Below are 24,396 nucleotides of genomic sequence, written 5' to 3'. Positions count from 1 at the left end.
TTCCTGAAGATTAGAATTTTGCCTAAAAATATTGATTGGCAGAGAATTGACAGGACAGTGCAGGAAGTAAAGAAGATACATACCTACTATGGGAGATTTCTGAAAGCGTTCAAGGAGTACAGTGGTAAGGCAGCAATCGAGCAAAAGGACATGTTGCACTTTGAGTTCAGGTTTGTGGAAGGATTGAGACCTGAAGTAGGCCAGATGATTAAGAGTCATTTGATTTGTTGGCAAGCGAAACCGATTGATGAGGTGTTGCAGTATGTGAAATATTGTAGTGATGAGATTGAGTTGAAGGAGAAGGCGATGCAAATTAAGGCAGCTCAAACAGGAGTGCAGGGAGCTTTAGTGCAACAGATGCCACAGCAGCAGGGAACTGTTATGTTCCAACCTCAGATGAGAGGTAGGGGTTGTGGAGCCAATATGAATCATGGTCCAGATTTAAATACTGTAGTGGTTCACAATGATGTGCAAGGGATGAAAAAGATGTTACCATGTCATCTGTGTGGAAACATGGGACACTGGAAGCAGGAGTGTCCGTTGATGGTGCAGGATGGTGTTGTTCAGCAAAGTGGTGATGTCAATACATTTCAAACTGTTAAAGTCCCTAGAAAGAGAACTTAATCTAAATCTTCAGAATCAAGTGCAGAATTTTCAACCCATGCAGCAGATGCAAATGCCACGTGCACAATTGACACAGTTGCAAACAATGCAGCAGCAGGTTCCTATGGTGCCTAGACAACAAACGCAGATACCTCAAGCCCCAATGGAACAGCAACAGATGATGCTTACTCAGTGGGTCACAAGACAGAAGTAGTGGCAGAGTGCACCAATTCCCATTACATAGTGAGAATTAAATAAACGATGAAAGGATGAGTATTAGTTTGTATGAAGAGCCATGTATGCTTGCAGCTTCATTAGAGGTAGATCAATGAGGACCCTTTGTGAAAGGAAAGGTGATGGGTCACAGGGTTTCATTCTTAGTGGAAACAGGAGCTATACGCTCTACAGTGAGGAGTGCAGAAGTTCTGAACTTACCTCTTTCAGGCAGAACAGTTCAGGTTGTGGGGGTAGCAAATAGACATTTGATAAATCCGATCACAGATCTGGTACATGTTGAGATTGGCAATTTCCAGGGACTACATACGTTTGTGGTTTGTGACTCGAGTCCAGTATCCCTACTGGGAAGGAACTTATTGTGCAAGACCAGATGTTTGATCAGTTGTTCCACTACTGGAATAGCGGTTCGGACAAATAGTAATGATGAGGCAGAACAACCTCCTGAAAATTAGAATGAAAGCATTAATGAAGAGTACCCGTTGATTTAGTTTTTCCCGATGTTTAATGTGAAAGAATTGCATGCAGACTTGCAGGGAACCATGCAGGAAAACATGTGGGATCTGACAGGTAAAGAAGAGCATTTGATCAAGGGAGTGGGGATCACTTTGAAACCGAATGTTGTGTTCCCGCAGCTTCCACAGTATAACATGGTACAAGATGTTCTGATGAAAGTGGCACAAATAAATGGAGATTTTCTGAAACAAGGGGTTTTGAACGAAGTGTTGAGCAGTTGATGTAATTCACCGATAATGGGCTTAAAGAAGCTGTGTGGGAAAGTGCGCATTGTGCAAGACTTGTGAAAAGTGAATGACATGGTGGTCAAGTTTTCTCCTGTAGTGCCGAACCCAGCAGTAATATTGTTTCAGATTCCATGCGATGCAGAGTGGTTCATAGTGGTTGATTTGTCACACGCTTTCTTTTCTGTGCCTCTTCATGAGGATAGTCAGTTTCTTTTTAGTTTCAAATTCCTAGACAGAGTCTACAGCTGGTGCAGGCTACCACAAGCGTGTATGGAGTCACAGTCTCTGTTCAATCAGATTTTGAAAAATGATTTGGAGTTGTTGGAACTACCGTACCAATCGACTCTGGTGCAGTACATCGATGATTTGCTGATTGCTTCCAAGACAAGGGATGAGTGTAAGTACGACTCATTTGCCCTGTTGAACCATTTGTGAAAATTTGGACATAAAGGCCCATATTTATACTTTTTTTGTGCCACATTTGCGTCATTTTTTGACGCAAAACGGAACAAACTTGCAAAATACAATTGTATTTTGTTAGCTTGCGCCGTTTTTACGTCAAAAAGCGGCGCAAATGTGGCGCAAAAAAAGTATAAATATTGGCCAAAGTTTCACCTTTATTGTCAGAAATCAGTCAAATATCTGGGACACCAAATTTAGAAGGGGTCAAGGAGACTTTCCAGAGAAAGGATTACAATGATTTGGCACAGAAGTCCTCCGACTTCACAGGGAGATGTCAGAATGTTTCTGGGAATGGTAGGTTATTGTCATCAGTGGATTCCAAATGTTGCTGAAATTGCCAAACCGTTGAAGCAGCTGACATATAAAGAGATTACAGATCCAATTACACTAGACCAGGATCAGATGAAAGCATTCACTGAGATGAGGGAGAGTTTGTGCAGAGTTCCAGTGTTGGGAATGCCTGATTACACGAAACAATTCGCATTGTTTTGTCATGAACATGATGCTAGTTCTTTGTCTGTCTTGACACAGGTCCATGGAGGTGCTTATCGCCCAGTAGCCTATTTTTCAGCTATTTTGGACCCAGTCGCAGCCTTACCAGGTTGTTTGCATGCCGTTGCCGCAGTTGGTCAAAGCCTTTCTCAATGTAAGTGAGTAGTGATGGGATACCCTCTAACGGTAATGGTTCCTCACTCTATTGAGATCTCACTGACAAGAACGCAAACACAGTATTTGACTAGTGCCAGACTGGTAAGGTATGAGGGGAGCATTCTAGGTGCTCCAAATGTAACATTGAAAAGATGTACAGTGCTGAACCTGGCAACATTACTTCCAAGTGATACTGTTGAAATTGAAAAGAAGGAAGAAATTGAGCATGATTTTCTTGAGATAACTGAATTGTGCACAAAACGAAGACCTGACATCAGAGGTACACGATTGGAAGAAAATTAGGAAATTGTCTTTGTTGATGGCTCATGTCTCAGAGATGGTAGAGGGACCTTGAGAGCAGGTTATGCTGTATGCACAATCACAGGTACATTGGAAGCTTCCTGGCTTCGAGGTATATATTCTGCACAAGTAGCAGAATTGGTAGCTCCTACAAGAGCGTGCCATGTTTCTGCGAGACTGAGAGTCACAATCTATACTGACAGCCAATATGGATTTGGAATTGTTCATGATTTTGGTCAATTATGGGCACAAAGAGGTTTCTTGACCTCTACTGGTTCACCAGTAAGAAATGGCAACAGAATAAAAGAATTGCTGTAGCAATATAGTTTCCTGAAGAAATTAGCGTGGTAAAATGCAGTGCATATCAAAAGATAAAGGACTACATCTCACCGGGAAATGGATATGCAGATCAAGTAGCAAGGTTTTGTGCATTGAACTGTATATCATTTAAAGATAAGTGGGAATTGATGTCAGAAGATAATCTATGCACAAGTTTTGCATTGAAAGAGATCGATACTTTGGAAGAATTGAAAACGTTGCAAAGTAATGTTGACAAAGAAGAGGAACGACTCTGGTCCAAATTAAAATGGCCCATTATTATCATGGTCAGGCACACATTGGGAGGGATGCCATGGTTTGTTTACTCAAGATTGACTGGTTTAATCCCAAGTTTAGGTAGGCAGCAGAGGTAGTATGTCATCGCTGTATAATTTGTCAGCAGTTAAATGTGGAAAAAGGGACAGTGGAGAATTTGAGCCACATTGGAAGAGCAGGAGGTCCATTCAGCAAAATGCAATTGGATTTCATTGAGGTGCCAGAGTGTGGAGGTTTGAAGTAGGTGTTGGCGACTGTGTGTGTATTTAGTTACTGGATTGAAGCATACCCTACACGAAGAAATGACAGTCTCACAGAAGCAAAGTTGTTGCTCAGGGAGTTGATGCCACCTTTCCGGTTTCCAATCTCTTTAGAATCAGATAGGGGAACTCACTTCAACAATGAGGTGATTAAACTAAACATTGAGCAGAAGTTGGATTGCAGCTATCACCCTCAAGCATCAGGACTAGTTGAACAGAAGAATGGAATTTTGAAATCAAGAATTGCAAAGATGTGTGCAGCTACGAATTTGAAGTGGTCAGATGCATTGCCTTTGGTGATGATGTTGATGAGAAACACACCCAACAGGAAGACAGGACTGTCCCCTCATGAGATCCTCCAATGGCAGAGCAATGAGATTACCAGCAGTTCCAGCCAATGCACTTGTGAATATTACAGATGATATAGTGTTGGAATACTGCAAGGGTCTGGCTGATGTAGTGTGCTCTTTCTTCCAGCAGGTGCAGGCCACCACCCTGCCACCCATCCACGATCCAGGGCACAATCTGAGAGCCGGAGACTGGGTCGTTGTCTGAAAACATGTTTGGAAGACGTGCTTAGAGCCACGCTGGAGAGGTCCTTACTAGGTGGTCCTGACAACTACGACAGCTGTGAAGTGTGCAGGACTTCCGAACTGGATACGCGGAAGCCATACAAAGAGAGTGGTATGTCCACAGGAGCATGAAGAAGCGTTGTTGAGAGCACCAACAACAGAGAAACAGGTTGCCACACCTGAACCAGAAAAGGAACCAAGAGAGCCTGAAGTTGAACCAGAGCTTGTGTAGGATGGTTCTATCACCCCTGTAAAAGACAAGAGTGAAGAATTACAGGAGGGTGCGTAAGAATCAATCTCAATGGATACAGCAGGAGAGCCTAGCTCAGCAGAGGTTCTCCCAGAAGCAGACGGTGTTGAAAAGCAGACAGAGTAAGTGCCAGACCAAGAGGGGGAAAGATTTGAGACGGATCAAAGTCAAAGTGATCCGACTCCTCCTGAGCCCGATGCAGGTCCATCAAGATTAAACACCATAGAGAAAGAAGAGAAGAGTACAATCTTGAGAAGAATATTGACAGAAGATGAAGAAAAGGAGATAATTGGCCTGGGTAACAGATAGGAAAGAAATGGAATTGGTCATAAACGAAACAATAGAGGAAGAAGTAGATATTAGGAGAAAATAAGAATTAAGTGAAGGAGAACTAGGTGGGGATCGAAAGTTGAAAAGAAAGAATAGCAAGTCGGCGTTACGCAGGTCCTGAATGGGCATATGCAACTACAAATGAATGGCAACATGAGTTTATGTCTTTTTGTTTTGATAGAGAGGTTCTAAGTCAGTACTTTGATGTAACCTGAAGGTGATCAAGCAGTTAAATAGTTGAACTAATCTGAAAAACCTAAAAGAGACGGTTGAATAAGGTAAACTGAACGAGACATTGATAACCTGATTTGACATTGAAAAACCAGATGTGATAAGCTGCATATTGATTTTGACAAAGGGAAAGGGTTCCTGAGTGTAAAAAAGAACTGCGAGAAAGAATTTTTATTTTTGATTTTTACTGCACTTTTTAGGTAAGAGTTACTTCTGCTTTCTGATTCTTTACAGATCACGGCTGAGTTAAATAATCAAGCTCGGAATGTAGGTGCCTTAGATATATGAGCATTGGATTGGCGATTATGTGTGGGATTATGTTGATAGTAGTGATTGTGGGAATGTCTGTTCTTGATACGAAAGGAGCCAATCAATGCTTATGCTCCTGGTACTACTACACTAACAGCTTTGGAAAAATTTAAGTTAGATGAGAAGTATTTGCATGACTATACTAATGCTCAAGGAGAGCTTTCTTCTTACGTTTTCTATCACTTGTTGAGTGAGGCCTGGCCGGGACACTGACGGCGGCTCCACATGCAGCTGCTGCCAATGCCTCTGTGTGGCGGGTGCAGCTCTACCCATCACCCAGATCACTGCCCAAAAATCGGGCAGTGATCTGCGCAATGGGGCACTGCACCGGGGCCCGTGCACTGCCCATGTCAAGTGCATAGTCAGTGCAGGGGCCCCCAGGGGTGCCCCGGTGCACCCCTTCCACCAGCCTTTCCCTGGTGGGGAAACTCACCAGGGAAAGGCTGGAGGCTGAGGAAACGTTATCTGAGGGGTAGCACCGCTGTCCTGTCGGATAATGTTTCCACCTGCCGCCAGGCTGCCTGACGGAGGAAGCCTGGTGGTGAGTGAGGGCTGCCGACGGCAGCCCTCACCGGGTTCATTGTGTGGCGGTTTGGCCCGCCATGCCGGCTGGCAGTTTCACCCGCCAACGCCAGCATGGCGGGCCAAACCGCCATGTTCATAATGATCGCCTATATTAGTGGGAAGGAGTGAATATAGGCATGTGTTTTTGTTTCAGAGTAAGTGGACCTTTATGCTGAATGGGGGGGGGACACTGCAATTCCTGGGATTTATTTGTGGACTTAATGCTTATTACCATCTTCCAAGAGGATGGTATGGGACGTGTTGTTTGGGGATAGTTTTCCCAAAGATGTATCAGATAGATGACTTAAAGAAGTTGCCAAAATTGACTAAATTACATCATAAATGACAGAGGAGGGAAACCTCTTCTGCAATTGTGGGAGATATTTTTAATGCAGTGATTCCTTCAGTGGGAATCATCCTGAATTTAATCCAGATACGAAAGTTGTCTACTATTGTGGATAACATGCTGACAGGGCAACTTTACAGGGGCAATACTCCTGATAGATACTGAATTAGCCGCGGATAGAGCTATGACGCTTCAAAATTGGCTTGCTTTAGAAATTCTTTTAGCGAAAGACGGCAGAGTCTGTAAAATGATTAACTCTACATACATACATACCTAACAATGGTAAGGAGATAAGAGACTTACTCACTAGCCTGACTAACTCAAGTAAACATTTAAAGGAATTGAAGGAACCAGGGGCCAGATGTAGTAAAATCCGATTTTGCGAGTCGCTGAGACTCGCATTTTCCGATTCGCAAAAATGGATGCAGAATGGTGTCTCAGACACCATCTGCGAATCTCAATGGGGTCGCAAAGACCCACCTCATTAATATTAATGAGGTGGGTCGCATTTTGCGACCCCATTGAGATTCCCTGCACTCACAGGGATTGTGGCCTGCTGGAGACAGTAGACCTCCACGTCTGTGACTGCTTTTTTAATAAACCATTTTTTTTTTGTATTGCAGCCCGTTTTCCTTAAAGGAAAACGAGTTGCAATACAAAAAAATAACGAAATCATTTGGTTTTGTTTTTTCAGAGTAGGCAGTGGTCCACTGGACCACTGCCTGCTCTGAAAAAACATTAATGGCGACATCCACAAAGGGGAAGGGGTCCCCATAGGGACCCCTTCCCTTTTGCGAAATGATTACCACCAGTATGACACTGGTGGTAACTGCAAATTGCTTTGCGACCGCGTTCGCGGTCACAAAGCAATTCTGCATCGCGGTGTGAGTCACAAATAGGAAGGGAACACCCCTTCCTATTTGCGAGTCGCATTCCCATTTTGCGAGTCGGTACCAACTCGCAAAATGGGAATGTGCATCGCGATGCGCGTTTTGCATGGCGCAAACTGTGATTTTCGCAGTTTAGGTCATGAAAAACACTTCCTACATCTGGCCCCAAGTGTTTGGGAAAAGGTTGGAAAAGGATTTGCTTTAGTGGGAAATTAGCTTAGTAACATTTGGAATGGCGTATTATTAAAAATCATACAGGGATTATTAATTGTGATTGCTTGCATATTAGGATTATGGGGTTCATGCAAATTATGCCAAAAGTTAAAATTGAGAAGAGCTAAAAATAATCAGAGGAGGGAAGAACGAAACAGGGAAGAATTTATAGAGAAGATTTGAGAAGAAGAAAAAATGCAGAGGAGATTGAGCTATGAAAACAATGATGGTAAAGGTAGTGTGATGACATATTTAGTTATCAGAGGAGGGACTGTTGAAGCAGATATGTTAATTAGAAATTATTAATGAATGATTATGCATTTTTATTAACAAGAAAATGATAGAAAATTAAATGTAGAAAATTAATGTGCACGTTTGAAAATGTGCCCACGAAGAGTGACTGCCAGTTTATATGAAGTTGTACTAAAATGATTTAAATGATTGAAATATTGAAAATGTGCAATAATAATGTATTAAAATGTCATATTAAGATGTATAACCTATGTTTTGCAATATATTGTAGAGCTAACTTAGCCGAAGTTGTGGCCTAGTTTTGCCAGGCCTCGTGCAGCAGCAGAATAATCATGTACTGTAGAGAAGCAACGTGTTAAACTGTCCCTGAACTGCTTATAAAGTCTGCTTAGCTAGAATTTTCAGCAATGTACCGACGAACAGGAGAGGATGGAATCAAATTGATACATAGACTGTGTAGAGTAGAGTGGATGTACTTTCTCAGGACTCGAACAATAGAGACACTGACTGGAGGAGAAGATGCAACATTTTTGATACCTGATGAGCCGGATGATGAGGACATCGTACAGTGAATCACTCAACGAACTCAGAACTGCGTAATCCTAGAACTTATAGATTCGTAAAATAAGCATTATTGGTTAGGGTAATAACTGGTGATGGACTAATCAGTTGGGAATTAGTGGGATGGACTGGGTAACCTTCATAAAATGTCATGACAACGGGAAGAAATTTCAGAATTGAGGGAGATATTAGAGGCAGATGATTGGGAGAGACCTTTTCCGAAATTGATGCGAGATTCCGTCATTGGGCTCGTGCTCTTGAGAGCCTGATGTGTTGCTGATCAATTGATGACCTGAAGACGAAGACTGACTTTGTTGCTGATCCATTCTGTGGATAGGTAGCTATGACAATGTGACTGATTAACTTTTGTGCCTTTCTTTCTAGGTACCAACTGCGCTGTTTAATAGTTTTCTCTTAGTTAGATGTTTTCTAAATTCATGTTCCAATTTATTTTCGCATGAATTCCCACATGCTAATGCTAATCTGGGTTAGGTAAGGTTCCTTTGGGTGACGTTGACAGTGACAAATGATTGATAAACTGATTGCTGAACTCTGCTATTAAAGTTGTTATATTCATCTTTGTTAGCTTATGCTGAAGCATTAGAGTAAATGTTTTCTCAAGTTCTGATTATGTTATGTTATTGCTGGTCACTAATGATCTAAATTCTGAGCTGATTGAATAAAGTTTGAATTAACCGTATGGATTAGAATTGTAACTAATAGGGAAATAAAGCTGTTAAAGCGTATATTGAGTTGTGGTTATTCATGAAATGTTGATATAATTGATGAATGTTTAATGTTTTTCATAGAGGTTATTGATTAGTTACATTGCTTAGTGATAACATGGGTCACTACATGGCTAGGATACTCCATGCGAATCAAAAGGTTCATCGGCCTATACACGTCCCCTTGTAAGTTTATTTACTAAGGACCAGGCGCGCTAGCAAGCTTCTGCATGTTATTTGATTAAAAGGTTTCCTACTGTGGAACTGAACTGAATCTGTATTAACTCTCTTTCCGTGAAACATAGAGGTCAAGTCCAAGAATGTCACCAAAAACATCAGAATTTCGCGAGAGCTAAAAGCGAGGTAGAAAAATGAGTTAACACTTTTGGGGAGAAACTAATATTTGGTTGACTTTTTAGACTGACAAGCAGAGAGGTCCGTATATTTGTTGCTGAATCTGACAATGTTTTCTTAAGCATAGGGGAGGCTTTGAGCTCTGATAGTTCCACCTAGGAGTTCTGACGTAAGAGATCTCATTTTACATACAGAAATGGGACGAAGGTTGGTCAGATACCTTAATTTATGTAAATGTATAGCGTTATATACGAGCCAATAATTTTAATGCATGGCTCGTGCTTTAATAGGTAACAAATAGAAGTCTCTCAGGACATAGAAGCTATGATCACGATTTCTCGTAGAAGAGATGTGTCTGTCCAAGTAAAAAAAAATAGTTAGGCATTGATTGCTGTCCCTAGTTGAAAGGATGATGATAGGTGATTCCCCCTGAGCAAATGAAGACAAATGTTAGCAGACCAAGCTAAACCGCTGATGGGTCGTACAGGTGAAAGAACAGCATCAAATGTAGAGCAGAGGAATATTACCATGCAGGCGACATGTAGTGAGAAGACCTACCTGCGGTTAATTAAGACATGATGCTTTGAATTTATTTTAAATTTGGGGATAAAGAGGAGCATCTCTCTTTTCGGAGGATTAGGAATCAGAACGTTTTCTGAAATGGAACTAAGATTTTATGAGCCTCGAGCGAAAAGTAAAGTTATCATTGATTGGTGACGTTTGAGGTTGTGTTGTGTGTGGTTTTGAGGCACCTTATACTTGTTTTGGTTATGGGCATGGCAATGAAATAAACTGATGGGTTTGAGTTGTTTTATTATTTTAGAGTGTTTGTTGGCAATTTACTCGAAAAAGCATTTTAGTAGTTCACCTAAATAAAGGTTCACCAGCACCGAGCTGCTAGACCTCAAAGGTGAAACCATCAAAGGTGCAGCAGGTGCTGTGGCACAGGGGCCCGAGGCCTTTTGTGCCGATTGACCATAATAATTGGTCTTTCGTACTACCACTGAGGGGAGTCCATTTGCTCTACTTGCTCTAAGGCCCAAGACCCCTTCCTTACTAAATTGGGCATGATAATTACATTCTTAAATCTTGATCTGCAGATTTACTACCTGTCATGGGTAGATATTTAATAATTTCCGTAATTCACAGACATTTCCAACGGTACTTCTTCACATGTGCAAAAATCACGTTTCCTGGAATACTCCTCGAAACTTTCTGTGAATATCTAATTAGGTCTACTTCACCAGAATGTTAATGATGTTTCCAGCAAATTCACACCCTTTTGATTGGTGTACTCATCCCTGTAACACGATTAAGTCTTTGACTGTTTCCAAGGTAAGAAAAATTTGTGAATACTCGAACTCTTGGGTGTCCCCAAATTTTCCATATTGTTCTTGCCTGTGAAAACCCTACCTAACCCTTAATAGTGATGATGGTATAATAAGTATGTGCAAATCAATTTCGTAGTGCAATTCAACTTAAAAAAAACAACAGATCGGTGCATTGGTAAATCAAGCCATTACGTATTTAAGCTTAACCCACATGTGCAAGTGCCTTTGTGAAACCTAATGCCTGTAGTCAAGATTAGATTTAACTGATATAATCTGTAATAGGTATGTCTTCTATAAGAACTTGGGTTATTCGATGTCAGCTCTTCACAAGTAATAAGTCCACCACTTTCAATTAACTGAAAACCAAGTACCCCAATGTAGCACTTAACTCTCTGGGTAGCAAATCAGAGGAGTCCAAGACTGACTCTGGGAAGGGTGTGTGGTGTAGTACCCCCAATCCATTGGTACACAGCAACAACACTCAATAAGTCCTTGTCCAGTCAGTGCTTGTTCTTATAAAATGAAACAGTTCTTTATTACACACATACTACTAAATCCTACACATTATTAGAAATATATACAATTAGGTAGACAGAAATACCGTTTGTCATACTCAGAAGAGTATGTCCACCCAGCAAGCACTGAAACCATAATCACAATTCCATCCACCTATACCACACACAATGGGGGTCATTTTGACCCTGGCGGTACGAGACCGCCAGGGCTATAATGACGGAAGCACCGCCAACAGGCTGGCGGTGCTTCCTGGCCTATTACGACCGCAGCGGAAGCGATGCGGTCGCACCATCGGGGACAGCGGTATTCCGCCACTTTTGCCCCGGTGGTGATAATCCGCCTGGGCAGCGCAGGAAAAGGCTGGCGGAACGGGGAGTCATGGGGCACCTGCACTGCCCATGCCACTGACATGGCATGGGCAGTGCATGGCCACTCGCATGGGCAGTGAAGGGACCCCCTGACGGGGCCCCATGCAGGTTTTCACTGTCTGCTATGCAGACAGTGAAAGCGCGGCGGGTGCAACTGCACCCGTCGCACGGCCGCAACACCGCTGGCTCCATTTTGAGCCGGCTCCTATGTTGCGGCCGTGATCCCCGCTGGGCTGGCGGGCGGAAACCCGGCCCAGCGGGGATCTCCAAATGGCCGCGGCAGGGGTGCGGCTGCATTGGCGGCCGCACAGCGGTCAGATCTTGGCAGGCGGCTGATGCCGCCCACCAAGGTCGTAATGACCCCCAGTTGGCTTAATTTTTAATCCAGATAATCTGACTACCCATATATCGAATAGGGGGATAATCGAGATAAAGCCACCATTTTTGCAACCAGTCAGTATAGGGGAAGTGAAATCTGCTATGGGAAGATGTTTGAAAGGGAAGGCACCAGGCCCTGATGGGGTGCCAGTAGATGCCTACTTGACATACATCGATTTGAGGTGCCCTATTTTGACCCAAGTTTTTTTGAGTGTGGCAAAGGGATATATATTAATATCTTGGACTGAAAGCATAATTGTCCCCATTTTCAAAAAGGGAGATAGAGGTGACCCTAAATGCTATCGGCCAATCTCACTCCTAGATACCTCCATCAAATTGTTGGGAAGAGTACTCCTAGAAAGACTAGAATTATGGGCTACCAAAAACCATATACTCACAGAGGCCCAATTGGGATTTAGGCCTGGGGTTGGTACTCTGGAACAATGCATAAATCTTAACCTAATAATAAGTAAATATACAATAGCGAGGAAGGGTCATATGTTTCTCTGCTTCGCTGATCTTAGTAGTGCTTTTGATTTGGTGAACCATGTCAAGCTGTGGAAAGTTTTGGCAGACATGGGTGCACCCCTAGATATAATACGTTTTTTGGCACAACTATATAATCATTTAACAGCACGGGTGAGATATGGAAGAAATGGTGAGTGTACCCCAGGTTTTAGGATAGGGAGAGGAATACGTCAAGGCTGTGTCTTGGCACCCCTTCTATTCTCCCTTTACATAAATGGAGTAGATGCCCATTTAAAAAATATGAAAATCGATAGCCCAAAAATAGGAGAATGCTCTATCCCAGTTCTTCTATATGCAGATGATGCTGTATTGCTGTCACAAACTGCAAATGGGTTGCAGAGGCTAATTGAGGGGTTTGTGGAATTTATGGAGGAAAGAGATATGTTGTTGAATCTGAGTAAAACTGTTGTAATGACTTGCGGGCAGGGGAAAGTCAGGAAGAAAGCTTTTTTTTATTAAAGGTCACAAATGTGAGGAGGTGAATGGATTTACATATCTGGGTATACAATTTTCTAATATGGGACATTGGAAACAACATCTAGAAATCATTAAGATGAAATATGTTAGGACAACTGAGGCTGTTTTTAGATTTTCAAAAAAAATTGGTAATAAAACCCTTAGGGAAATGCTGCAAATCTACAAAAGCAAATCAATTAACAGCATTTCGTATGGTTCTGCCCTTTGGGGTTCGATGCTCGAGATCCGCTCATTACAAGTACTAGAGAATACCTTTTTTTGCAGACTATTGGCGGTGCCAAACACAACTTCCACATTTATGGTACATAAGGAGTTGGGTTGCCCTTACGTGGAAGATCTAATATACACCAATGCGTTGTTGGCTTGGTATGGTATTTGGTCTAAAGAAGGGACGCTTTTTACCCAAAAGATTATTAAAGATTGCCTTACACTAGAATATTGGGATAGAATTCCGTGGTTCATGCACCTAAAAGATTTGCTGAAAGGCATAAATCTAGTTCCAAATTTGGACAACCCAGATATTATCCTTCAATTTAGCAAGAAAAAATTGAAAGATCAACTTATAGCATGGAGGGTCTGCGAAAGAGAAAATAGGGAACGTAGGAAGATAACAGTAGCACTTTATATGACTGAAAATAATGAGCTAATGCCAAATTATTTGATGAAAGTAGCAAACATTCAGGATAGATTTTATATCACTCGAATGCGCTTTAGAACGCTACACTTTTTGGTAGCTTTCCCAAAGATGAGGATTTGGAGTAAAAGTCTACCTAAGTGCCCCTGTGTGGGACAGTTTGCACAATCCACAGTGCACTTTATTATACATAATTTTATCACGATGCTAGGAAGACATTTTTAAAACCCTTATTTATTACTAATAAATTATTTTATTGTCGAGAGGCATTTAACTACTTATGTAATTTGGATACTAATGAGAAATGTGATGCAGTGATAAAATTTATCCTAAATGCCATTGAATTAAGGAAAAAGCTGTCATATTTAGAAAACCTTCGGTATGAGAATGAATAATTCTACAATCTGTAGTAGTAAGGGTTTTTATTTATTCATTTATTTATTAGTAATGTTTTTTCTTCCGTATTTTATTCTATTGTATATTTTATTATTATTTTAAAAAGACTGTTTTTATCTTTTGTGGAGTAAAATCCGAATAAAGATTGATTTGATTTGACCCCCAATATCATAACAAAAGGAGATGTCATGTCGCTAAGGCAGGCCTACTGGCTTTGTTGTGGTGTATAAGCAGAAACACATTTTCCAGCATTGCAACACCACTGAAAGAATTGGGGATAATACCAGCATGTATTACTATTCCTTGTGGTTGAAACCTTGCATGGTCAACCAGCAACATTGTCAATAAAGGATTATACTGAATAACTTGTGTCCTAAAGTCTTCTTTCTACTTTTACACTGTTGCTGTCATAGGACCAAATAACAGGGATCACCACACTCCAGAGCCTATGTGCAAAAGTACAAGCTTTAAATCATGAGCAACTTCAAAAAGGGGCATCAATGTATCCCCCTGAGAGATTTATGGCCACACTAGAGGTAACTTCTGTGACACCACAAAAGTCAATATACAAATGTTTGCCCCCCCCCCCCAAGGCTTTATGTGGCAAGCACTCTCTCCAGATGGTCTGACCAGTGAATTGTTAATGAGCAGCTTCTTCTCTCTCAGCAGGGCTTTGTCTTGTGTCTTTATTTTTGTAATGTGGCTTCATGTGGCACAGCTCTGATGCAATCCTATTCCATGAGTACTATTCTTTTCAGATTCTTCTGCCCCACTAGACCACTAATGTACCAGTACAGTAGGGGTTTGAGGGAGCCCTTTAGCCCCCACAATCCCAGCCAGCCCACTTCATGCCCAGCACTGCTGATGGGTGTCAGTGCGGCCTTCTCCTCTGATCTTCTGCCCGCTAAGGAAAGGAGCAATTGAGATCAACGCTGCCTCTCTTCACCTGCACAAAGTGCTAGCAGACTCCTTCTGTGCTGCATATCCCTGCTACCCCCAGAGATGGGCACGGGGAGGCCCACCTATCTGTAAACTTGGTTCTCAGGGAGCAGGTGTACCTCAAGGACATTTTGTCTGTCAGGAACCTTATGGCACTTTATTACTTGCATCAGTTTCTTGGAAATGGGGTCCCCGTGGACAACGGTTTCTCTGGGGAGGGGCCCCATGCATGCCCTCTTCTTATTAAACAAGCAATGTCAAAGCCAATAGGTCTCACCTATGCAAGAGCTATTGGCTTTGGCAATCTGTATTAGCCATGTTGTACAACAGTGTGGCTGCTGTTCAGCATAACTAAACGTTAGTGGTAAGAAGTAGATTGAGGTGAAGTAGGGTGGGACGGACTGTTGTTGAGTGGAGTAGATTGGGTTAGATTGGGTCAAGAGGACTTGGGTAGATTGTAGTGGAGTTGGACAGATGGGGTAGATTAGATAGGAGTAAACTGTGGTAGAATGGAGTTGGGTAGAGAGGAGAAGATTGCCGTGGGGTAGAATGGCATTGAGTGGGGTATTTTGGGTAGAGTGGAATTGGGTAGACAGGTGGATTGGAGAGGAAAATGGTGGTAGATTGGAGTGGGGTAGAGCCGGGTAGATTGGCATGGGGTAAATTGGGATAGATTGCAGTGGAGGTGGTAGTTTGGACTCGAGTAGGGTAGATTGGGGTAGATGGGGATAGATTGCAGTGAGGTAGATTGGGGTAGATTAGGGTGGAGAAAATTGGAGAGGAGTGGCATTGATTGTGGTAGATTGGAGTGGGTGGATTGGGTGGAGTGGGGTAAAATGGAGTGACGTGGGGTGGGGTAGACTGAGGTGAAGGGGTGGTGTGTGGTAGATTGAAGGGGAGTAAATTGGGGTAGATGAGAGTGAAGTAGAGTGGGGTAGATTGTATAGAGTGGGGAGATGGAGTACAGTAGGGTAGTTTTAGCTATTATGGGGTAGACAGGAGTGGAATAGGGTAGATTGGGGTGAAGTCGGGTGAGGTAAATTGGAGTGGGGTAGATTGGGGCAGACTGGAGAGGAGTGGGTGAAGTAGAGTGGCGTGGGGTTGACTGGCGTTTAGTGGGGTAGATTGGGGTGAAGTGGAGTGGATTTTGGTAGATTGGGGTAGATTAGAGTCGAGTAGGGTTTCTGATAAATTGGTGGGGTACATTGGAATCGTGTAAACTGGAGTGAGGTCGATTTGAGTGGGGGAGAGTGGGAAGGGTAGAATGGGGTGTGTAGAGAGGTGTGAGGTAGAGTGGTGTAGGGTAGATTGGGGTAGAGTACAGTGGCATAGATTGAAGCTGAGTGAGGTAGATTGAGGCCACATAAGGATAGATTGGGGTATAATGGAGTGGACTGCAGTGGAGAGGGTAGACTGGAGTGTACTGGTGTAGTGTGGGGTGGGGTAGAGTGGAGTGAAGTGAAGTGGGGTAGATTGGAGTGAAATGGGGTAGATTGGCAGAGATTGGAGCAGTGTGGATAGAATGGGGGATTGTGGTGGATTGGAGTGAAGTGGGATAGATTGGTTGGAGTGGGGTATAATGGGGTAAAGTGGGGTAGGTTCGGGTAGAGTGGAGAGGGGTAAATTGTGGTAGACTGGAGTGGGGGTAGAGTGGGGTGGCCTGAGGTAGAATAGGGAAGACTGGAGCAAGGTAAACAGGGATAGCTTGCAATGGAATGCAGTGTAGTAGATTGGAGTTGAGTGGGGTAGATTGAGGTAGAGTGGAGTGAGGTAGACTGAAGTGGAGTTGGGTAGATTGGAGCAAAGTGGGTGGACTGGGTACAGTGGAAGGGGTTAGATTGGAGTGGAATCGGGTAAATTGGAGTTGAGTGAGGCAGATTGGGGTAGAGTGGAGTAGGTTGGGGAGGAGTGGAATGGGGTAGATTTGTGTGCAATGGGGTAGATTGGGGTGAAGAGGGGTAGAGTGGGGTGAAGAGGGGTAGAGCAGGGTGGAGTAGAGTGGGGCAGATTAGAATGGGGATGATTGGGCAGTTTGGGGTGGGTGGGTTAGATTGGAGTGGGCTAGATAGGAGTTTAGTGGGGTAGACTGAAATGGGGTATAGTGGAATGGAGTAGATTGGTGTGGAGTGGGATAGATTGGAATGGGGTTTCAGGTAGATTGGAGCTGAGCAGAGAGGGAAGATTGGAGGGAGTAGACTGGAGAAGACTGGAGTGATGTAGATTGGAGTGGGTTAGAGTGGGGAGGGGTATATTGGTGCGGGTTAGGGTGGGGTAGATTGGAGAGGAGAGGGGTAGATTGGAGTGGAGTGGGGAAGATTGGGGTAGAGTGGAGTGGGGTTGATATGGGTGGAGTGGAGTAAATTGGGTGGAATGGGGTAGAGTGGCATGGAGTGTGGTTGGCTGCAGTTGGGTGGGTAGACTGGGGTAGGTTAGGGTGAAATGGAATGAAGTGTGTTGCAGTGAGGAAGATTGGATTGCAGTGGATGGGGTTGAGTAAAAAACTCAGAAACTGAGAAAATAAAGTGAAGTGGGGTAGATTGGGATAGAATGGACTGGAGTGGTATACATTAGAGTAAAGTGGGGTAGATTGGAGTGGGATAGATAGGTCTGGGGTAAATTGGAGTGAATTGTGGTGGATTAGGGTTGAGTGGGGTAAATTAGGGTAGAGTGGAGTGCAGTGGGCAAGATTAGAGCGGAGTGGGGTAGATTGGGGGAGTGGGGTTGATTGTGGCAGATTGGAGTGGGGTAGATTAGAGAAGAGTGGATTGGACTGGAGTGGATTGTGTTGGAGTGGGGTGGGTTAGGATAGACTGGAGTGGAGGGGGATAGATTGGATTTGAGTAAACTGGGGAAGAGTGGAGTGGGGCAGATTGTAGTGAAGTGGGGTGTACTGGGTGGAGTGGAGTTGGGTAGGTTGGAGTGGGGTAGATTGTGGAAGATTGGAGAGGGGTGGAATAGATTGGGGTAGATTTTGGTAGACTGGATTGGAGTGGTTAGACTGAGGTAGTGTGGAGCAAAGAAGGTAGAGAGAGTAAAGTGGAGTGGGGTAGATTGGGTGGAGTGGGATAGATCTGGGTACAGTGGGGTGAACGTAAGTGGAGAGGGTTAGTTTAGGGTAAACTGGAGTGGTTTAGAGTTGGGTGTGGTACATCGGACCGGGGTGGACTGAGGTGGAAGAGGATGGAGTGGCCTGAGTAGGGCAGTGTGGTGTAGACTGGAGTAGAGTGGGATAGATTGGAGTGGGATGAGGTAGACTGTAGCGGGGTAGATTGGAGTGGAGTGGAATGTGGTAGAAGGGGTAGAGTGAGTGGGGTAAACTGGGTTAGAAGTGGCTCGGGTAGTCTGAGTTGGATTGGAGTGGGGTGGAATGGAGTGTGGCATGTTGGAGTGGGGTAGATTGTAGTAGATTGGAGTGGAGTAGACTGGGTAGAGTGGAGAGAGGTATACTGGAGTGTAATTGGGTAGATTGGAGTAGATTGGAGTGGAGTGAGGTAGAATGTAGTACGGTTGTTGGAGTGGAGTGCAGTGGGGTAGATCAGAGTGGAGTTGAGTGGGGTAGAATGGGGTAAACCGGGGTACATTTTGATAGACTGGATTGGAGTGGAGTAGACCGGAGTGTAGTCTGGTAGACTGGGATGGAGAGTGGGGTAGATAGGGCTGGATTTGAGTGGAGTGGGGTAGATTGGAGTGGACTGCAGTGGAGTGGGGTAGAGTGGGGTAGATTGGAGTCAGGTGGGGGGAAGTGAAAAGACTACTGCTCCAGCAACACTTATAAGATGATTGATAAGTTTACATGGAGGAAATGGATTAGGTCTAGCAAGGGACAAAGCACTTATGGTGTCACATTGAATGAGGGATCCAGCAGTGCTGGATCCTTTTCATCTACTTCTGAATGTTCTATTGGTGAGCATATGATCCTACATTCCTACATATCTGGACATTTTTTTTATTGTAAGAGGTTTCAATGCTCTCTCTCTCAACGGTCTGATATCTGGTCCCTTCCACATATGTGCCCTAATTTTGCACTTCAAGAACAATTTTAATATTGTACTTCTTCTCTTCCCCTATTTTAAAATAAACAATGTAACATGTGAAAAGCATTCAGTCTCTAGTAGGGAAAAGAAAAGAAAGACTTTTCTGTTTCCTCGGTTCCTCTGTACGACTTGCCTAATTGGAGAGCTGCCTGCCATCGCGAAGAGAGTGATGTAAGTGCAAGGGGCGGTTTTAGGCCTATGGGGGGAGTTAGACTTTAGGGCTTGGGGTGGTGTTAGAGCTCAGAGGGCGGGTATATTTTGATTTAAAGGGTTGGGGTTAGGGGGAAGTGTGGGATGGTTTTAGGGCTTGATGGGAGGTATAGCTTCAGTGTTGGGGCGGTGTTAGGGCTTAGGGCGGGGGGTGAGCATTTTTTTTTTTTTAAATGGTTGGTGGTCGGAGGTATTGATTTAGGGCTTGGGGTGTATAGGTTTAACATTGGGGCAGGGGGACCTGTGTTAGAGCTAAGGGCAGGGGTGGGGATATATAGATAAATATATATATATATATTTTTCTTTTTTTTAAAGAGTTGGGGTTGGGGGAGGTTTTGCTTTGGGTTCCTTATTTAGGGCTTGGGGCGGGGGTATAGCTTTAGGGGTTGGGACAAGGAGGGGCAGTCTAAGGGCTCAGGGTGGGGTGCTGTTTTTTTTTTTTTTAAGGTTGGAGGTAGGGGGAGGGAGTTGCCCTGGTGTGAGGTTTTAGAGCTCAGGGCAGGGGGGTTCGGGTTTAGGCTTTGGGGGGCAGTTTTAGGATTCAAGGCAGAGGTTGGTGTCTTTTTAAAAGGGCTGTGGGTGGGTGGGGCAGGACAAAGAAGTCCGGTTTTAGTGTTTAAGGCTGGGGCCAGAGAATATCCTAACCACGTATATGCATTTAACATGCACACTTTTAGAACAAAATGCATGGTAAACACATGGTGGTAAACGCATATTCATTGTTGGATATGCATGGATAAGGTTATGTGGGGTAATGGCATTTGCATTGTAAAGCATGCGTGGTAAACTCATGCTTTGCAAGGGAATGTGTTGTTCCGACATACAACCGTATCTGCGCATTATAGTATTTCAGGTGTAGCACCTGCAGCTAGAGGAGCGGCCTACTAGCCTCAATTTGTGAACTGAGTTTACAGGAATGGCCTGATGGGGAGGGGGCATTGAGTTTTTTTAGATGTTCAAAATGTTATACAGATATTATTTTGCAATATTATCTGTCATCTTCAGTATGTGTGGACATAACAAATGCTTTATGAACACTATCAGTGTACATGACGTTAGGACTACCTCCATCCATTCATGAAACTTTATTTCTATAAGAATGATAGGTGCAACATGTTCTAGCTGACTGGTGGGAATACACGTGGTTCCCACCAGACAATCTGTGCAGCCGCGGCCCATCCTTTACGGCGGAGGGGCCATGCCCTACCCCATCTTTTGCCCCTCATGAAGAGTGCCTGTCAGGCGAGCAAAGGTCAGCCTGACAGACACTCTTCATGTTCAGCTCAGGCAGCCAGGAACGAGACAAGTGTGATTTGTGCAGACTTCTGGGTGCCTGAGCTGAACTTTGCTGGGGTGAAGAGGTCACAGCTCCTATGCGTGTGACCTCCTCGGCTCAGCAAAGGTGCCTCGAGGCCCTCCCCTCGGTGACAAGGGGGAAGCGTCACCCATTCACTCCGACCTGGGTGCTTCAGGTTTAAGCCCTGAAGCGCCGAGGGCGAGTGTCAATTAGTGACACCTCATCACAGAGTGGGAAGTCTCACTGACACCATCCCACTCTGTGACGAAATTGGGACTGCTGCCTTCCCTCATTGGCTGACCTAAGGTCAGCCAGAGAGGGGAGGCAGCAGTCCCAACCGTCCTGGGACCTCCAAGCTGAAGGTAAGTGTATGTGTGTGTGCACATGTGTGTGTGTGTTGTCTAAATGAATGTTTGGTGCATGCATGTATGTTTGAATGTTGATGAGTGTTGTGAATGGATGTGTGTGCGTGTGTGAATGAATGAGTGTGTGTGCTTCCACCATCCCCCCTCCCTCTCTCCTTAAATTACCGGTTGCCACTGAAACTGTGACTGGGGAGATTACCCTGTAAGAGATGTCAGTGTCTGCTTGGGCTGATGTTAATTAATTTCCTATTGCATTTGCCAAAACTGAGTAGATATGCGAATAAATCGATATAAGTCAGCCCAAGCAGACTCTGCAATCTTTTTTCACAATGCTCCCCAGTCACTATGTCAATGTGGCAGTCTCGATGGAGATGCATTTAGCATTCTGACAGTCCACGTTGACGTCACGTAGATGTCATGTATTAGGCATGTCCAGCAATTATATCATTGCCTAATGCTAATGTGCAGATACACGCACTTACACAAACACTTTCTTTTTTACGGGGTGGCTGCTCTGTCATCAATTAGCCTTTAAGGACATGAGCTTTAAGGACACAAGGTTGAAGGTACAACCTTTTACATTGCGAACACCTTCTGACTTGGGGCTTCTCTCCTGGTGTCTTTCCACTTAAAAATTGATTTTATTTTGCCACTCAGGGCTTGAGTATCATGATTTCACCAGGGTTTGGCTCCTCATGGCATCTTGCCCGCACTGTGGTAAGCCCAATATGCATTTATACTCATGCCTTCTTCTGCTTTATCACTTCATGTATTTGCAGAGTTTTGCATGGAAAGCTGTGATCTTGCACTTCTGGTGTGTGTGGGGGGGGAGGGAGGATGTGGTAACCTAATATGTATGCAACATGATATAAGTACGTCTCAGACTGGACTGTTCCCATGGGGAACAGGGTGAAGACTGATTTGCACTTGGCTGGGTCCAAACTTGGGTGGCATGTTGAGCAAAAGAATTGCTGGATTAAACCTAGATCTGTGACTGGGATGAATGTTTGATTGGTTCCACATTCCGTCCATCATTTGTTTTTGTTTGCTCTTGGTAACAGATGGAGCAGAGCCTGGAGCATCTCAGATTGTTCTCCTTAAACAGAAATTTCCAAAAGACAGAGAGTTACACAGGCTACACACTGAATTACCTGTTTCACACTGTCACTACAATGGGCTGGGTGGACCAGTGAAACAGCTTGAGGGTCCCAGAACAATGAGCTGAACAGTCTCCCTTGACCCTGTGCTGTCTCTTAGTTAACAGAGGCTGTTGGGGAGTCCAACAGTGCTTGAGGTGAGGGCAACAAAACCCTTGAGAATTACTAACATCACAGCTTTTTGGTGAAGTCCATTGACATCATGGGTGAGGAAAAAGTACCAAATTTGCCAATCCCATCACTCCCATCGATCAACAACCAACCCCCCCAGCCTCCACAGGTGGCTGGTGACACCATATCCTCAGACACTACTACCACCATCCAGCAAGTTGTTGGTTAGACCCACATTTTACTAGAAGGGAAGATTAGAGAACACATGTTGGACCTTTTGCTTCTTCAACAGGAACTGCAGATTTCAGTCAATTGGGAGACAGAGGCAAAGGGGCAAATTTCAGGTGAAAATAATCCAATTATAACACTGGTAAGTAAAGTCTTGGATCTACAAAAAACAGTCATATACCTGGAATACCTCACAGAGAGTAGGTGGAGACAAAATAATATTTAGATTGTGGGGCACCCGGAGGGTGTAAAAGTAGCCATCACTGTACAGTTTATCACCTACTGGCTGAAATCATGAGTGCTAACAACCTCTCCCCTTGTTTCGTCATTGCAAGAGCCCACAAATCTTCGACTGTATGTCTACCCCTGGGCATGCGAGCTAGGCTGTTAATCATCCAGGTTTTCAACTGCGCTGACAGATATGCCATACTGAATGCAGTTCAGAAGCAGAGAACCTATGATGTGGAGCAGCAAAAATATTGTTTTTCCAAACTATATCTTAAAAGTCCAACAACACTGTCAGTCCTTTCACAGCAGTAAAATAAAAACTGAGATCTCTCAAACTAAAATATGGGCTTCTTTTCCAGCTAGTCTGAAAATTATTTTGGAAGACAAGAGCCACTTGGAATGGGTGGAGGAAAGCAAAAGAGCTAAAGTCAACACAGCAGCACATCACCGAAGCCCCTGCACAGAGACCCGACCGGATGCCATGAGTGCTGTTGGAACCCATGAATCGTCAGAGTAGGTGATTCTACCAATCCTTCGAAAATGCAGCAAAGGGACCAAAACTACAAGGACTGGAAATGAATTCTCAGTTGAAGACTCTGATTGACTTAGCCGTGCTGGTGACTGGGATACTGACACTATGGCATGTGGATGTTGCTGGTCAAACATAGTCTTCTGGCATCCTATCACAGGCACCCCACTAGATTAAAGCCTGATTTGACTTCCTTTTCATCACATCCTCACATCCTTGATTTTATCAGTTCTACACTTTTCTTTTTATCTTTGTTCTGCTCTGATCCTCCTGGACCCTTACTTTTTCTTTCGACCTTTAGGGTTTGTTAAATTTTTCAGGGCGCGAAATGCACCGGAGTTGAAAGTTTGGGAATGTGAGCTGTGGCACTTGGATATTAGTTATGTTATGAGCAAACACTGAGGATTAGACACACCAATCATATCCACCACTGTTAATGGATGATAGTTATGCCTGGATAGTAGCACAAGACACATGAATATTCCTTTCTTGGAATGTAATCGGTTTATACAGCCACATTGAAAGGGGGCAGTTCTCCAATGCATTAGACATCAATCCCTCAGCATCCTGTTGTAACAAGGAATACATCTTTTAGGCAATAACAGCTACTTTTCCTGAAATTATGGATTTGACATAGTGTACCATACCAGCTTTACAGCTATTTCCGGAGAAAGTTGAGATTTTCATCCACAAGTCCATTCTCTTGATAGTAGACACTAGACAATTTGGGCTGGTATGTCCTCATCTCAGGCTGCATGCAGGGATGACCCTGGCCCTTCCACTCTATCTATGTCTCCCAACAATACTGGAGTTCATACTCCACTACCTCACTACATTTTTGTTAGATACAGCTTCTGGTAGATTGATGTGAGGTGGTGATTTTAATGCAATCATGCAGGCAAACCTAGAAACATGGTGCCCCCATAGAACTAACACAAGATTCTCGTTACACTTCCACAATTGGGCAGACTTCCAGGGGTGTGTAGATGAGTGGTACCAGCAGCATAAAACTGACAAAGCATTTACATATTTCCCAGCTGCTCACAACTCTTTCTTCAGGTTGGATTATTTCTTTCTTCCTGCAGCGGATACACAACCTGTGGCCAGGACAGAATTACTGCCCTGAGGGATCTCCGATCATGTCCCATTTATGCTAAATCTACACTGCCCTAAGGACAAACCACAAGGTACTAGGAGGATGAGCCCATGGTAATTACAAATTCAAACCA

The sequence above is a fragment of the Pleurodeles waltl genome, chromosome 11 (genome assembly GCF_031143425.1).
Source record: "Pleurodeles waltl isolate 20211129_DDA chromosome 11, aPleWal1.hap1.20221129, whole genome shotgun sequence".
In the NCBI taxonomy this organism is placed as follows: Eukaryota; Metazoa; Chordata; class Amphibia; order Caudata; family Salamandridae; genus Pleurodeles; species Pleurodeles waltl.
Note: the sequence above shows the minus strand (reverse complement) of the source record.